Source organism: Labrus bergylta, chromosome 19 (genome assembly GCF_963930695.1).
Source record: "Labrus bergylta chromosome 19, fLabBer1.1, whole genome shotgun sequence".
NCBI lineage: Eukaryota > Metazoa > Chordata > Actinopteri > Labriformes > Labridae > Labrus > Labrus bergylta.
In genome coordinates, this window is record NC_089213.1 from 14094440 (window position 1) to 14110063 (window position 15624).

At 42.0% G+C, this 15624-nt stretch overlaps 1 protein-coding gene across 1 annotated transcript in view; it reads right to left on the reverse strand.

The window, feature by feature from the left end:
- Positions 1 to 15624, reverse strand: part of trit1 (tRNA isopentenyltransferase 1) — a gene marked incomplete in the record, with an annotated part of 38583 nt that overhangs the window by 22099 nt on the left and 860 nt on the right.

Here is a 15624-nt window from a genome sequence, read left to right on the forward strand (position 1 = left end):
TTTTCAATCCAAGAGTAAATACTTAATGACTTTCTTTTGGTCCTAGTAAGTATCAAACCCAGAGAAACAGCCAAAAGAAGCAGGCTGTTGTGGAGACAGACGGAGGAGCCAGCCTGTCATCCAAGTGAAACAACACGGAACATTCCTGAAATTATGAAAAACATCTCCCTCCGTCCACTTTACATCACCCAGCGAGGGAGCACCCACAGGGAATTTGACAGCTGGGTGTCATACAGTACTATGTCATGATTTTTCATTCCCACAAACGCAAACACACTCGTGTCGAGAAGAGACTTTCACAAAAGAATGTTGTTTTTTTTTTTAAAGATGAGGAAAAACAACGCCTTGGTTCTCCTTGCCTTCATTCAACGTATTATTGTGAGAATCTAAACCTGATTAGTTACCTCTTTGAGTTTGTGTGAACTTCCTGATTACATATGCTCGCTCAGATTTCTTTCTAGCCATTTACATATCACACTTCTGCAACAGTGTTGGAATGAATTTCCGCAGTCATTATGCCTTTGTCACAACCCTGCCTTTTCTCTTTAACACTGAACGCCATAATATTGATGTCCTTGTGTGATTGAACACAGCATTAAAGGAAGCATGAGAGAGGCAGGATGTGTAAACAAACAGCAGGAGCTTCACACGCACACGTAAGGATCTGACAAACACACACACACACAGCGCTGTTTCAATCTTGAAGTGACACCATTTCACCTCTGTTATTACCTCTGTGACTACCCGATGCTAGGCTAGCAGTTAAAAATATTTACCTACCTGTTACATTTCCCTGTTACGCCTTTGTGGCAATTACATAGATGGCAAGAAGTAACAGGAGCATAACAGCCTCCTCTAGATCAGGGAATGTAAAAGTGGAAAGTGTTCAGCTGAGAAGTCCAAAGTGGTTTTAGAGGAACATTCACCCGAAGATGTGAAGACTGTAAGATAATGTTTCACTTGTATTGTTGTCAAGCAGCTGTCTGAGGTCAAATATCAACTGAAGTTATCTTTTTGTGTTTCATATGACATGCTAGCATTAGCTGTATCAAAGCTTCTAATAACAGTTTGTCATGCTAAAAGACAGAACAGGTAAGGAGACGTAGCTTCCAACACAGAACAACGGTTTAACAGACAGCCGTCAATTAGGCTACAAATTAGCGACTCACATGCTAGCACATGTTACAGAGCTAAAAACTTAAGATTGGCGCTACGTTGCCCCAACGAGACAAAACTGTTAAGTCAACAGTAAGAGAGGAGGGGGGAAATGATGGAATTGATGCATATACAGAACTCTCATATCCAGCTTAAAGGCAGGGTTTGTAATTTTTCGAAAAACTAGCATGATTTTGAAAGTAGCATTCCCTCAGTGCTCCGTCTGCACCCAACCCCTCCCCTTTGTGCTCCCTCAAAAAGCCACGCCCCTCACTTACATGCACAGAAGCGGAGCTCAGCTCGTGCACGATGGGGGTAGAGAACGAGCAGGGAGACAGGGAGGCCTGATTGGTTCATCAGATTGGTACCTCGTGGCAGACATTGGTCATTTGACATTGGTCAAAGTTTTTACAGGCTTACAACTGCTACAGATGACGGATTTTCTTTGTTCCTTTTTCAGAGCACATGAATTATTAACTTCTGTCAGGACTAAAGACAATTTCAACCTAAATCTTTCTCTATTTCTGGAGAAAAAGTATCAACCCTACCTTTAAGAGGAAATGTATGCCATATTATCTGGTATGTCAGTTGATAGATTCGTACCACATTAGTGTGGTCTCATGGCAGATGAAGCCGATAACAACACTTGAAATCAGGATGCAGGTGGCAAAATAATACCAACTCCGTCATTTATCAGGTAAATACATCTATATAGCCCTGAACTCTGCACAGCATCTGTGTGTAGTCTAACACCAACCATTCAAAGAGCGTCTGTGTGGCTCAGAACGTGTATCAGACTGAGCCAGGAAAACTTTATGAATCCCCTTTGAGCCAAAGACGTGCCAAATCATTTCACCAATAGGCTGGAACTTCTGGTTGAAGACAGCCTTGATTGAAATATAAAGAAAAGCTCTGTGAAGCAGACTTTTGTTCATTAATCCAGTGAAGGAAAAAAAAATACAGCCTTTAATCAGCAGTCAGTCAGACGGGCACATGAACACATTAAGTATTATTTCCAAAGCATCAAAGAATGGATGAAAGAAGTCAATCCTGACTTTAACTCGTACTTTTCTGTATGTAGCTTTTTCCCTTTGTCAAAATTTGTGAACATTTCGATACAAGCGATTCATTGTAAGTTACGATGTTTTAGGTTTCAGACTCTGGCGTTCACTGAGTAGAATCTTTGTGACGCTGGGGTCAGCTTGAAGGCTGAAGTGGGAAGAAGTGGAAAGATCAGAGATGAGCGAGTCACAGCTTAGTTTTTCTTTTCAAGATGCCAATATTAAAGACTGAATATGCCTAAATCTTGGCTTTACAAAAAGTAACTGGGAATGGCATTTATGTATTTTGAGGAGGTTCACATCGGGGTGTAGTCAGAAGAATATAAAATGTTAAGAGACAATTGTCTCAATCACTCTTAAAAACCAAACCTGTGTAAATTATTTACTAAACTATAGATTTAACTGCTCTGAAATAAGCTGTCTCGGTCTTGTCTGAAGCTCACTAGCTAAAACAGTATTTTATGTAACACCTTTTTATTCCCTAATATATGAACCGCCAAAAAAATGTAATTAATATCCCCATACAAGATTAGTGCATAAATCAGGAAGTGTTTCCTAGTTGAAGGCCGTCCTGGAGGCTATCAGAGTGATGGCTAACAGAACTACCTCTGTCTTGCTCTGGAACTGATTGATCTCCGGAAACACCAGGCAATTACAATTTAGAGAGAGGTCTTGTCATATTCTACATTAGGATTTACAAGTTTTGGCAGATGCTTCAGTGTTTCCAACACATAGATGATACCTGATCCAGGTATATTTATGGTTCGCTGTAGTTTAATTCCCGACAGACTGTCTTGTGGCCTTTTTTTGGTTAATCCACAATATCGCTGCAGCCAAGAGAAAAAGCAAGAGAGTAAAAGAGAAAATGAAGAGTGAGAAGTTTCGCTGACCGTACCCACCCCCCCCCCCCACTCCTTCCCATAAATGTAAATAACTGTAAATGGACTTGAGTTTGTATAGTGCTTTTCCAGTGTTCTGACTGCTCAATGCACTTTTACACCTCAGGTCACACTTTCAGATTCACACCCATTCACACACTGATGGCAGAGGTGGCTATGTAAAGTGATCATCAGAACCAATAAAGCAGCGGGAGCAACTTCGGGGTTACGTTTCTTGCCCAGGACACATCGGACATGTGGCTGCAGGAGCTGGGGATCAAACCCCCAACCTTCCAGCTTAAGAGACGACCTACTCTACCACGGAGCTTGGAAGAAGAGCTGCTTCCAACCAACTCACGTTGTTTATTTGAGCCAATTTATTTCTGCCAGCAAAGTTTTGCATATTTTAAAACAACTGCTGCAGTCTTAAACAATACACCTTTTGTTTGCTCATCATGGATCAAATATTTAGCAGACAAAAATGTTTTTGTTTGAAATGCCAATCACTGAACTGTGAACTGTGTAGTAAATGGCCATAGAGGCAGATTAAAGGGATACTTCACCCATTTGCATTAAGCTTTTTATCATTAGAAACCTGGTAGTATTTTTGAATGGTCGTGCATCTCGCCCTCATTTTCCCCTGAGATGCCGCAGCAACCAAGAAACAAAGCCAGCCTTATGTGTTGAAGTAAATATGTCTCTAAACATGACCTTAGTGGGAGTGGCCTGCGGTGCTGTGCATTCTGGGATTTGGTGTCTTTCATCCACATGAGCCAAAAAGACAGTTTCTGCCTCTTTTCGGCCAAGAAGGCACCAACTTCAAAATGTATTTCACATTTCTACTACATATATGACCCAATGTCAATACAGGATTAAGCCACATACCGATTTGCTACTCGAACGGACAGCTGTCACTTGTCTGGGTATATATGCCGATCAGAGAATCGTATAAATGGTCGGAGCATGGCTGAGCCACTTCCGGTTGACCGATACGTCACAGCAACAACAAACTATCTGGCGGCATTCAAACAAAGATGGCGTACAAGGAGATGGACGAAGCTACGTACATTTTGTGCATTATTTACATTCTAATGCATATTAGAAGAACAACGGATCTTTTGGCTGTGGCGATAACAGCAGAAGGACGCCGTTTCCGGCAACAACACTACTATTTATTATGTCGTCTCCTTACACTTCTGGGTGAAAGCCCCGGCGGAAATTCTCGAGCGTGCGCAGAACGCGAAATCCGATTACGATACGAAGGCTGAGTTTACATGCCGTTGGTTTGCTGACTATGAACAACTTATCTAGGTGTTCTTTTCTGATTATGAAATGTCCGTTATGGTCCAATTTTGATTCGATGTAGGTCGGACTAAGATGTTTACGTGCATTTTAAAAGTCCAAACAGTGTCTGATACGATCAGAAATTCGAATATCTAGCGACATGTAACCGTACTGACTGAGATGGTCACCAAGGCTTGGGGGATGGGTTGATTTTTTGGGAGTTTATCAGTTCAACGTTAAATCATTTTTATTTTCAGTTTTTCTTAGTAATCGTGAACGTATGGTGGTTTTAAGTTTTAAACTAAGTGTTTTTAAACATATTTCTGGTATTTACTGTGGCCAGACACTGAGAAGAAATCTGCCTGTGTTAAATGGCTTTGATTATTTTTCAAACATTTATTTGTAATCGTTGTCCTGTCAAAGCAAGACAAAACTACACACATAAAAAAACCAGAGCATGCAATAAAGTTATCTTAACTTTATCTGTTCAGGAAGTACTTAACAGTGCAAGGCGTGCCCACATCCTCTTCAGTACCTCCTTACTTAGTTACCAAGCATCTTCCAATAGTCTAAATCTTATGTTTCAAGGTGTCATCATTAAATCAACAAACAAAATGTGTGTACTCAATACAGCTGAGGAGGTTAATGATCATGTCCTTGGTGAAAGTGCGTGTGTGGGTTGCGTGCACTACACCCAATTTTCTCCATCACCGCGGCGAGCCAAAAGTGGGGAGCAGGGCAGGGCAGAACATCCCAGCCTGATCAATTATTCACTGCTTTTCTGCACGACACCACTGTCAGCCAAGGAAAGGGTTGGATGCATGGATGGATGGAGATGAAGGTAGAAGAAGGCTGAAGGACTCGAAGGGGTTATTGGAAAGAATGAAGAGTGCCAGAGAGGACTCGAGAGGAACAGGAGATGAACGGACATAAGAGGAAACAGAAGAGCGCTGTGTTCTTGTGACAGAGAACAGGATGCTCACTGACAAATTTGCACACATTATCTACCGCCACCCATACTTTGCCTCCACCGTTCTCACACTCTCTCTCTCTGTCTGTCAAACACACACACACACACACACACACACACACACACACACACACACACACACACACACACACACACACACACACACACACACACACACACACACACACACACACACACACACACACACACACACACACACACACACACACACACACACACACACACACACACACACACACACACACACACACACACACACACGGTAAACAAAAAGAGGCTTGAGATGAGACCCACTGAGGTTGCGTTAGACTTTCTGGGGTTGGGTTTAAAAACTCTGTCATTATGTGTGTTTTTTTTTACGGTGGCAACCTCCGGTGTTGAAAAATGAGTGATCTGTGATATTTGGTGGCAAACAGGAGTCACCTCCCAGAAGAACTCACTTTTATGAACAGCATGACGAAGAGGCAAAATGTCCCCTCAAAACATGCATGTCTTTTCTTCTCTTCTTTTGAGCACACTATGTTCATCTTGGACAATCTGTCGAGTAAGCCTGCATAATTAGACAAATAGCAACACTTCGAAATGGACGAGCACCCCCTTTCATTTTGTCCCAATTTACCTGCTACCACAGCGAACACAACTAATCCTTCCACAACCACTCCTCGAAGTACATTCAAGCATTCTCGTGTGAGAGTGTTACAAAAAACAAATTGCGATGATTTCAATTTTGCCTTAATGAGGACAAGGAGACCCGAGAGTAAAGGCAAGCAGAAGCTGACGAGAGCGTAAAGCAGAAAAAAATTAAAAGAGCCACTTGAGTGGAAGATGTGAAGGAGACAAAAATGCTTTGAGGGGGAGCCACAAATGAGAGAGCAAATGAGAAAGAAATGAAGACTTCCAGTCGAGACGGTTGGTGGAAATGAGCTACAAATTGCAGTGATGATTGCAGCTCAGAGTTGTGTAGACACCAAAGATAAAAAATCAACAAAGCTTATCTTGTTATACAAGATAAGCTTATACAAGGGCTGACAACGGCAGACCCATTTTCAACTTTTTAATCAGACATTATTCCTGATTAGTAGGCTACCTATAATACGAGTGGTGACTGACAGCTGTGTGAAAATGGTCTACTCGTACCATAACAACGGACTACCATCGCCTGCTGGCATGGAGAGTTATTTCCTCTCACGCATGCGCAGAACGTACGTGGCGGTTTACCGTCGGCTGTAGTCTTTGCGGTGTGTTCAAGTGCAGCTTTTTGGCTAAAGACAAACAGTGACCTGAGGTGACGCCACAGGCGGCCTTCGTCGCCACTAGTTCTCTGCTGTCTAAGGCGAAAAATTTCAAATAGCAGTTTCATGGAAATCAGAATCAGCTTTATTGGCCAGGTGTGCTTAAACACACAATGAATTTTACTTTGGTAAACTGTGTGCTACAGGTATAACATTGAATATCAACAACAAACACAAAAACAAACAAATAAGCAAAGACTAATATGTACAAGGCTAAAGAAGATAATAGTGCAGTGGTGAGTAGTGCAAAGATGCTGGAGTAAACATGAGGTAGTTTTTACAGTATTGAAAAGTGTGCATAGAAGAGAAATACCAGCATACAAAATATTTCTATGAGCTAGACAGATATTTCAAAATCACATCTAACCTGCAAAGAAATGTAACAATTCTTCAGTCTGAATTTATTTTTTATTTTTAACTTTTCCAGTGTTCCCGTGATTGTCTGGTAAGTGGCTGAGGATGTAATAATCCTCTGCTTTACGTCTCAAAATGTCATAATTCACATTGATGTAGTTCAATGGAAGCCCGGCTAATGTGGACCCAGCTGCCTACTCCTTCCTGTCTTCCCTTTTAAATGGATGTGAATGGATGTAACCATGTTGCTTGTGTGCAAGTAAGGGAGGAGTGTGTGTGTGTGTGTGTGTGTGTGTGTGTGTGTGTGTGTGTGTGTGTGTGTGTGTGTGTGTGTGTGTGTGTGTGTGTGTGTGTGTGTGTGTGTGTGTGTGTGTGTGTGTGTGTGTGTGTGTGTGTGTGTGTGTGTGTGTGTGTGTGTGTGTGTGTGTGTGTCTAAGACACAATGAGCTCAGTGTTCGGGCCCCGCAGAGCCGGCAGCAGCCTGCCTGGCCAACCTTACACCCTGCACGAGACAGCTGTTCCTGTGCCACATTAATAAGGGAGGAGCATGGCAGAAGAAAAGAAAGAGGGCATGACAGAAAGAGCACGGTGAGAAAAAAGGAAGATAAGGAGAGGAAAAAAACACTCACTCGAGACATAGAGATGAGATTCAGAGAAAGCAAAAGTGGGATAAAGTGAGCTTTCAGAGAGGTGTCAGGCCCACATTTCTTTTCTGAAATGTAATGTTGCCTTCTGACCAGAATTGAACTTGAAAAAATAATTTAAAACTTCTTAAACAGACCCCGGGTGACCTAGCAGTTTTTTTGTGTGCGCCTCATATGGATGTTCTCCTTAACTGTAGCGTGCGGCCCGGGGGGGCGAGTCCCACCTGTGGCTCCATGTCATTCCCCACTCTCTCTCTCTCTGGTTTCAGATACCATTTTTTTTTCCATAATTCTTTATGGACATAACACAAATGGTGGCCTAACAAAGCCAATCTGGTACCAGTGTGATGTCACCGATTGTCGTACAGTTTTCTTTACTACTCATTCACTATTCCACGATAAACGTTCATGTGCTGTCTTGAGTTAAGAAGATCAATGCTGCTCTTATTTTTGTTCACTAAATATGAATCTAACAACTATCTAACAAATTGGTTAGCAAGGGTAGCCTTGAGGAGCTATGCCTTTGAGCAGTCTATTTTGGAAGATTCTTTTAAAACCTCAGAAGCTTCGTGACATGGTGAAAAGTCACAAACTGTACTTCAGCTTGAGATATTCTAGTATCTCTGTTTCTCTTCAAAGGAGAGTTTGTTCTCATGATTAAACCTTGTCATTCAGTTAAGAGTCTGTCAAAGTGGGAACTATCCTCCAGCATGAATTTAAGCCTAAATGCAATCGGAACGATCAGTTACACAAGTCATTTCACAAGAAACACTTCAACCAGTATGTACTGCCACATAACTCCCAAAAATCTCCATCTCCATGTTTTGGAGAAGTTTAGACTCCTTTGGGTTAAACTGAAGTTACAGTCCAAGTTTGTTTTAGGGGGGGGACTCGCACTAGGAAATCAGTGCCGTGCCTCAGCACATTTGACCCCCAAAAGTCAAGTTTTTTAGAATCGTGCGAGTGCTTCGATCCATGTTCAAGCGCGGTACACTCCTTGACCCTGGCACAGATAGAAGGGGTGGGCTTCAGCACAGTCCAGTACAGTTGCTCAATAGGGCCATATCTGACCAAAACAACCAAAACTAAGCCAAAAAGTCAGTAAAACTGCAGTCATGTTCTCCATTGACAGACTGAAAAAAATTCCTCTTGTGCTGCTATCATACAGACTGTATGATACAGTCTATGGCCACTATTAGACAGATGCCGGTAATTAAAGGGGAGAGTGATACCTTTCATGTTGCATGAAATGTCAAAATGACAAAAACTTTAGTGATGATTGAATCTTGTGTATGAATTTCGACCGGATTATGCAAACTGCAAATATTCCATTTCCTCACTTGCCGCTCTGGCAGAACTCCATGTGTAGTGATGACGTAGGCTACAGAGGTTCCTGTGCTCAGGCACGGTTGGGCATGGAGCAATGCGAGTGCAGGCCAGCGGGGGGAAGGACTATTGTGCTTAGCAAAGTACAGGGCAACTGGGCCTAGTGCAAGTGCGCCCTGAGTCAATTCTGCAAATGTACGGTACACAATGTTCAATTTTAAGCAAACCATTCTCTCCTTCAAACCACTAAACTGGGCCGACTATCCTGCAGTGTGAGTCAGGCTTAACTGCTCCAATTACATAAGAAAAACATCTCTTCATTAAAAAAATAAATTATTATTATTATTATTTCAACTGCTAATGGCACAAGGCCTTTGGATGAGTTAAATATAGTGGTGTCACAATTTCAAAGATGTAACAAAAGATAAACAGAAGTCAGATAAGTGCTCTTTATAATTGTCCAATAAAAAGTCAGTTCTATAAAGGCCACCTGAGTGCAAAGCTTTATTATCTCAATTTAAAATTACTTGGCGTTTACACTTTTTGCAAGAACGCTGTACCTTCAGAGAATAACTGGGATGAAAGCGTAAAGGTTGAAAGTAGTGATCTCTCTGGTCCAGAGATGAAAACGAGAACAACTGGTCATGGTGGTGACCACTAGAGATGGCCGTTCAAACACCCAACATCCAAGCAGCATTTCATGATTTTCCTCCTCGTCTTTGAATTCATTCCTCCTCCTTTACATTAACCACAGAATACCTAACTTCTTTTTTTATCTTTTCCACCCTTTTCTTCTCCCCCCCTAAGGCCAACATCCTTCAACAATTTATCCCTCCATCTTCCCTCTCCTCTGTCTCTCTGTGGGGAATGGCCCAGTAATGCCAGACTAATAAATCATTCATGGCATTACCCCCCCCACCCCCCCTTCTCATCCCTCCTCCATTCTCTCCTCCCTGGCTGCTGTACTGTAGCGGTGACCGCATCACCACACCCGCAGACTACAATTTACTAACACACAATAACATACACGCACCAAAAATAGAGTTAATCAGCTCCCTTTTTTTGGCGCGCTCCTACTCAGGTTTGGATTACTGCAAAAGACGCGTCATAAATCGGATATGTGGGAGGCAGCAATGCATGAGTTACAATACAAACAGATACGTCAAAGCCCAGACAGGTCATATCCACACCAGACAGAGAGAGAGAGAGAGAGAGAGAGAGAGAGAGAGAGAGAGAGAGAGAGAGAGTCATAAACAGAAAGATGAGGAGAGAGAAATGGAGGAGGAGAGATGCAAGGAAGGCAGCAAAATAGAGGGATATAACTCACGGTGCCACACGCTGTAGATGTAGGATGTGTTTAATGCGTAGATAAGGAGTATAGTGCTGATGATTGTGTGTGCATACGACAATCTCTCGCATAACAATCTCTGGCCAAAACCAGCATAACATTTGACAGAAAACAACACAGCCACAAATCTGTTGACTTCATGACCATTGCATTTCCAAATTTATGACTGAAGAGGTAAATCACTCCTTGTCTTGGTGCTTTTTTTTCTGGTTAGAAAGACCTCTTTAGTCCACTTTTACGGCACCATCACGGTCAAGATGACACATGGCAGCTCTCCTGCTGTTCAGGCCCATTACTCACATTCAACGAAAAAACCACAAGCTTGACAAATTGTCGTGCTTTGTTGAAATTTTTCCATCCTCATGACGTGTTTGAGAGAATACGGCAGCTCAGGCTGGCATTAAAAGCAACGGGGTCACCGGTCATCAATACTTCCAATTGTCCTACAAACCCTTAAGTTGGTGCATGCATGTGCATGACCTGTTAAATTGCCCCTTAGGACCTCTGATGACCCTTTAGTATTATATCTCACCAACCTTGCCACCACTTGAACTTAAACACACCCTTTTTTTTTTTTTTACACGCTGCAGTGAAACCAGTTAATTGTTGATAATGTGTTATTAGCATGGGGCAACCTCTGGTGTTGAAAAATGAAGCCAAGGCGAAAGTGCAACATCCTGCAAATTTGTCGAGTGTCCGCTTTGGGCTGGCTGCAGAAGCACGCGAAGTCACGTACAGAAACCAAAACAACTCGCGCTGCATTGTTGACTTAGCATGCTAATGCTAGCGCTCTTTATTTTGCTCGCATCTTCACACTGCATGTGAATCATCCCGTCGTCCCGTCCATGTGAACACGCTGTAGATACGGCTCGGAAGCTCGGAAAGCATCACAGACCAGTTTAATTTAATATATTTATTACAGATGATTTCCTGAGATAGATCTATTAAAGCACTGACTGAGTTAACCTCCTTGACTCCTTCCTTAACGCATGGCAATGTGTCATACAGAAGTGTCTATTATCTTTAGTTAAAGCATGAAACTCACATGATGCCATAGTATTTGAATGTGACGCCCAGACAATTCAAGACATAGAAAGCATGCACACCGTTAGAGGTTTGCACAGGAGCTGCCAAAATTATTTAAGGTAAAAATATGTGACTCTCTATCCAATGGATGCTGCACATTAGTCTCTCAGACAAAAAATATCTCCCTCAGTTTAAATTAATCTCAGTTATGTTGTACACTTTGAGTGTTTGTTCCAGTAGACAAGCACTGGGGGAGAATGGATTTATTCACAGAAATATGTCTGATTTGAACAAAGGTATAGGCGGTGATGTGCCCCCTTTGAGCTAGTTACCGATGGACCTTCCTCAAGATGACCTACCAATTATGTCGAATACAAAACAAGTCAACAAGTAAGCAACCGGCAAACTGTGTTCCTTCCATCCACATACATACACATATATATATATATAAATAAATGAATGTTTAACTCCTTTAGCACACACAACATAAACTGTGTTGTCTTGTGTGATGTGCAGCAGAGCATTAATTCTGCTGCATTCAAACAATGATCATAGCTCTGAAACAACAGTTTAGGTCTGAGCATACCTCCCATGAATCACCACTGACGTGCACTCACTTGATCCAAAAACTGTCACCAGGTATCAAATACTTGATACCAATAATATCTCTCCTTGTTGTCATTGGGCCGTGTCCAGTAAATCATCCTCTCCCCCCGAGGTGACACTTGATTAACAAATGTCTATCCATTACAGCTCATCAAAAGGACTCGCATCTAATAACGTGTGGACATGAACCAATCAGAGCAACAGCCTCTCTGTACCTTGATGTATCAGTATTACATATACACCAAAAGACATGTGTGGTGTACATGTCCAGATAATGTTCAAAAGCTGTATCTGCTGGAATCCCCATTCATCCACAAGATAGTACCCAAACATCATAACTCCGCTCCACAGTTTTTCACTACCTGATGAGCAAACATCCAATGGATTGAAAACAACATATGACAGGTCAACTTTTTTGTGCATTCTGGTGTTGCAAGTAATTGGCCATGAACGACTTCCACCCAGAACCTTAAACTTGAGAAGTGAGTAGAGATGCGACAGGGTGTTCAGATTAAAAAAAGAAAGACAAAAGCAAGTGAAATTTCCCCTCCAGATATGACTGCAAAACAAATGTCATCCTTCTTTGGTTAGTTACATCTCGTCTTTTTCTGGTAGGTTTCAGTTTAACTGTATTAAGTTGACAGAGGCTTCACATTTTTCGTTTGGTTTACATGCAATAAACATTTTTTTACTTTATGATGTCGATTTGTAAAAAGTCAACATGCAACAGGAGGAGAAAACAACCATTAAAGTTTTTTTTGTTTTTTTTCTGATGCATTCCAGAAAGTCTGTAAAAATAAACGCTGATTGGTTTTCATGACACAGCGTCAAGCAGATTTGGTCGTCAGGTAAACATGTTGATGTAGAGTTGTTTATAGAGATAAATAAATCCATGTCACATTACTGCTGACGGCATCCTGGATGTGATAACTGTGGATTGCATTCCGCCTTCTTTTGATCTTCACACTGACTATTTTTCCTGCATCCGAACGAAGCCTGTTGATAATGTGATAGGTCAATACTGCGCTGTCTTCACACGAAACCAGAACACTATAAAATCTAGTCCTCGACCAACATGAAGATTAGTGGAAGGCTTATTTTAATAAAACCAGCAACAGAGAAAATGGAAAACCATTTCTTGATATTAAAACTGCATGTGCTATGAACCCACAGGAAATTAAGTGTTAAAGGGCAAAAGAGCCAAGTTAAATTTAGAAATGCACACAATTTTCTGTAATAATATTTCAATGTAACTTAATAATGAGCTTGGTGTACAGAAACCTCTTGTTCTCTGCATGGAATTAAAGGACTTGGCTAAATAAAGACTCAATCACAAGATGTCTAGCGCCCTCAAGAATAGAGGGGTTGTGAGGCCTTAATAAACACTTGTACACATTTTCCCATAATTCCACTTCATAGAGAATGACAGAACCCTCATATTTTGGCTGGCAGCCTATGAAGAACCCCCTGCTGGTCCCAGGACCCCCACTTTGGGAACCCATGTTTCTTTACACTTTTTGGCAGCGCCTCATTCACTGACAGGACAGCTGAGTGTTCATGTGTGCCATAGATAGCATGTTCATTTAATGAGTGGATAATATCCCCCTGCATGTCCAATGAACTGTGGGTTGGGGGGCCTGGGCCAGGGGTAGGAGGGGTTGATGATAACACAATAGGAGTGTTAGGGACTGTGGGAACCAATTCTCCGTGGGACAATGGACACTTCCCAGTGGCCACAGCGTGCCCATTCACAATCAGCTGCTGGGCCAGCGTAGCACGGCGCTGAATATGCACCAGCTCAGCACAATGCTGCTTTCTCCCAAACAAGACCAGACTGTTTCCTATCCCAAAGACAACACAGGCCAGCTCTAGCCTATACACAGCCCCATTCTCACATAAGCAGTCTCTTTCTCACTCGCTCCATGTCTGCGTGTCTCTCTCGCTTTCTCTGGCTGTCACACACACCAACAGGAGGGTAGCAACAAGGCCAGGGAACGAGGAGATAGGCTGGGGCTGCCGTGCTCAAACTAGGCCACAGCATCTCTCCACCAGAGCTGCAACTGGTCGCTGAGATATTCTGGGCTCAAATGTTATTAGCGTAACCCAGTTTACCCAGTGCCAGGTGACTGCTGGAAAAGGCGCTCCCCACTGGGACGCACACTCTCAAGGACAATGCACACCGAAGAGTGGGGAGGAGGATGGAGGGGGGGGGGGGAGGTGGTGCTGATGCAGGAGAAAGAAGATGAAAGAGTGAATCTAGATTGGATAAAGATATATGTATAAAGATGTGTGTGTGTGTGTGTGTGTGTGTGTGTGTGTGTGTGTGTGTGTGTGTGTGTGTATGTGTCCACACTGTGCTCTGTTGTGACCCTGACTCAAACCTGTATTAAACCTTGTCTTTTGTGTACGTGCCCTTTGGTTGCTGCAGCAACAGAGCCTGAGAACGAGCAGGGAGGCGGGGCTGAGAGCGAGAGAGAGAGCGAGAGCGAGAGCGAGAGCGAGAGAGAGAGCGAGAGCGAGAGCGAGAGCGAGAGAGAGAGAGAGAGAGAGAGAGAGGAGCACAAGGAGCCTGAGAGTTCTTCAAATGTCACTGCGATCACACAGCCGCACGCACACACAAAAAGATCTTACTGCTTATCTTGTAAACCTTTAAGGACTTCCTGTTGAATGAGATTAGTTTTTACTCTGACTGGATTCACAATAAATGACAGTAAAGATTCAACCAATGATTTTTTTTTTAAAACCACATTAAAGTACAACTCATGAATTCATGACTGATCATGATCCATTACGTTTCTTTAATCGGCTCAGAGCCACACTGATATAAAGTAAACAAAAGACTGTCAGCGTCAATCATTTGTCTCTAGTGTGATGTGTGTGTACATAAAGTTTATCTAGCTTCATTTTTTGTGTACAAGAATAGACTGCAATTTCTTACTTTATTTTGAAGGCTACGCACAGCAGGAAGTTGGATTTGTAGTTCCTCTAAGATCCTGTATACTTTGTATTAAAAGACACAGTAACTATTCATTCTCTTAATGCTTCATATTGTCAGTAGATGATCGTAATGTGTATGGTATTCTAACTTTTTACAGTTATTCATCTATACTTTACACCCAGTTTAAACGTTTTTTTTTTACATATTTTAGTTTTCCTTCATTGAAAACAAATCCAGTCCCTCGAAAAGCTTACTTGTGTTTTTAGCTGGTCTTGACACCACAGATAGCCTCACTCTTAATGAGCTACAAAAGCAAACAAGAACATTAAGGACAAGATTGAATATTTCTTTATCGTTAGTGCCTGAAACTGCTGCAGAATCAGCCTTTTTTTTTTTTTTTTTTTTTACATTTTTCTATGGTAATGCTTCTTGATGAAAACTTCTGAATATTAATAGAAAGTTAAGTAAATTTAGTTGTGAGGGGGGAAAAAAACACACACACACACACACACACACACACACACACACACACACACACACACACACACAACTTGCACATGTAAAGGACAGAAATATGCAAAGAAGATGAGTGGTACAACTGTATCCTCATGGGCCTCTAAAATCAATATAGGAGCTTTAAATACCCGGGCTACTATGAATCCAAGTAGTAGGAAGCAATTTACATATAAGTGCAAAAACATTTGTTTTTTGAAACATGCAA